The sequence below is a fragment of the Penaeus chinensis genome, chromosome 37, assembly GCF_019202785.1.
Source record: "Penaeus chinensis breed Huanghai No. 1 chromosome 37, ASM1920278v2, whole genome shotgun sequence".
NCBI lineage: Eukaryota > Metazoa > Arthropoda > Malacostraca > Decapoda > Penaeidae > Penaeus > Penaeus chinensis.
Genome location: NC_061855.1, coordinates 6,320,981 through 6,323,518, shown reverse-complemented (window position 1 = coordinate 6,323,518; position 2,538 = coordinate 6,320,981). Strand labels below are relative to the sequence as shown.

The window sequence follows — 2,538 nt, the reverse complement described above, 5'->3', positions numbered from 1 at the left end:
CGATTAAGAACTTGCATAAGAATATCATATTGCGTGATACCGACAGTGGAAAGTGCATGATACCAGTGTTCCATCGAGTTTATAAGCTCGTAAGCCTGCCGTACGTCTGCATGACCTGCGTTGTAAAGTAACACTAAAAAGGAGGTCAATTTACATTTCTAATTAGTAGTCTCAAACAGTATTAAGCTCTGTCGACTTAGGTACATTTATACGAAGGTCTTCTTTAATGAATTCTAAGGTAATGAAGCTTGAATATCAACCATGTGGGTCCAAAACTACACGTCGGTTTGGCGCATTACATTAGTGTAATTGACATATTCCCTGGACATGCTTCAGAATTAACACCCAGCAACTTGAGATCCCTCATAAAACCTGTTATGATTAGTAACTGCTTCAGAACGGTTTAGATGTGAAGTTACATGTAAATTGATCCGATCAATGTTTTATTTGACAGTATTAAAGCTAAGAGAAAATAATACTTCACTATTTCTCATCTAAAGTTGCTATTGACCAGATATATACACCATAATAATCCTTTATGTGCCAGTATCCCTGATTTATTGAGTGTCTCCTGATAAATGATACAGCAAGTGCGTCATACATTAAACTTTCATGACTTGTAAAGCACTCGATACATGCTGTCAGTGAACATCATTTATTAGGGTGACTCTGCATGCTCACATTTGTTTAGCACTCCTTGTACGACACAAGGCTATTCAAAATTTAGTTGCTTAGGAATGTGTAAATGAAAGGTCCTTGTGCAATCTATCTTTCTCTTATATAATTTGAATAGGTCGCTTGCAACGGCCGTAGTTGTTTATCTCTGGCTATTATCATCTATTCATAATTTCAAATACTAAGTAAATCACGATACATTCTAATTATTTCTAACACGCGTAACCTAATCAAAAGGATCATGACTTTCATATAAACGGAATGAAATTCTGTAGCTTTTCAGTCCAAATGGGGCAAGCACAAGGATGGAGTTTCTCAAAGCAACCCAACGGCGCATTTCCCGACCAGACAAAAGGAACTTCATACAAATAACAAGTGAATAAACCTCACATTTCGTCACGTCTTCAGTGCACATCCGGCAAGGTTCTATACCTTCAAATCGCAAGAGAACCACCACACTTTACCGTTAAAATCGATAAGCAAGCAACACTGGATGCATGAAACTCCTTGTGACCTGAGCACCTCATATTCCGCATGTATTTTGAACGTACCGCGCTGGGACGGGAATCCTACTAAAACATCCTGTAGAGCCAAAAAAGAGAGAGAAAGAGAGAAAGAGGGGAGAGAAGTAGTAAAGTAAAGGGTAGTATGTGTTGGACGGAGGGAGCGGGAGAGCGAGAGCGAGTGAGCGTGTATGTGCGCGTGTGTATGTGTGTGTGCGTGTGTGTGTGAGTGTTGCGCGCGAGGGTGTGAGTGTGGCGTGTACTGCGCAGATGGCATTATGGGTAATCAGCTGCCATCTTCTCCAGCGCAGTTGTGGACTTGCTTTATTACTGTTAAGATGCGCGCTACTCGTGTCATGATGATCACGCCGACACCCGTTCTCACGTGTTGAAGGGCGATTTGGAGAAAGAGCAAGTGATACCAGTGTCATATAGATGTGCATAGGTGTTAAGTATGCAAATGTTAATTATGTGGTTACCTGAGGGCGATTATGAGTGTTGAGGATAATCACTGTGATGTGTTATGTTGAGTCGCAAGTTTTCCCTTCTGTGGCTGCTGCTGTGGTAACTGTGGCGTTATCTCCAGCTGTCACCGCCGTCGCCAGCAGCTGCGCCTCGAGTCTGAGGGGCTGTCAGACTGCCCAGAGGAAAGGAGGCTCCGGGCCAGGCCAAGACATGCGAGGAACCAGCTGAGGAGCACAGGTGAGGAAAGGGTTGTCACTCCTCACCCATACATCCTTGCAGTTGCAGACGGGCTTCACGTTGCACACGCGAGGGATTCAGTGTCTCTGCATTAACATTAATCCCGTTGAGGCCGATTCGCGGTCATCGCACGGAAGGTCATGAAGGAGAGAGGCTGCGGATGACCTGGACAGGTGGCTGGGAGGTCATGTCATGTGCATGTTGGATTAAGAATTACGATTTAAGATTTGTTTGCCTGAATTATGACCGTTCCCTTGACTGTCATTGAAAAATAAGGCAAAACTTGGTAAGGTGAGCCAGCTTGGCAAGGCTGCCACATGTTGCAAATGCATGTAAATTGTCCCTTGATTAATGAAGGTTTTTAAACATGCATCTGCAACTTGTTTACTTGTTCAGGTGTTGGGAAGCAGCTTGACATGAGTGAAGTCAAAGAAGACTTGAACATAGGTCGAAGTAGAATTGAAAAAGTAGCCAATGATTAAATACTTCAAAACAGTTCATTGCTTATTCATGTTGGATTAAAAGTTTATTTTGAATAATTACATACTGAGCATTGTGGTGTTTTGAACAACTCTCATTATTGTTTCCACAGACACATTTCATGTATTTTTTTCTATGAATTATGAATCTCCTTATGTTTTTATTACCACTTAATTTA

General features: G+C 42.0%; 1 protein-coding gene across 1 annotated transcript in view; it reads left to right on the top strand.

Annotated features, from left to right (window-relative positions):
• Positions 1-1,456: 1,456 nt before the first annotated feature.
• Positions 1,457-2,538, top strand: part of LOC125045269 (GATA zinc finger domain-containing protein 10-like) — a 146,823-nt gene continuing 145,741 nt past the window's right edge. The window contains exon 1 of the mRNA XM_047642473.1: positions 1,457-1,880. The gene's annotated coding sequence lies outside the window, so the exon portion shown is untranslated. The remainder of the gene's footprint in view (positions 1,881-2,538) is intronic.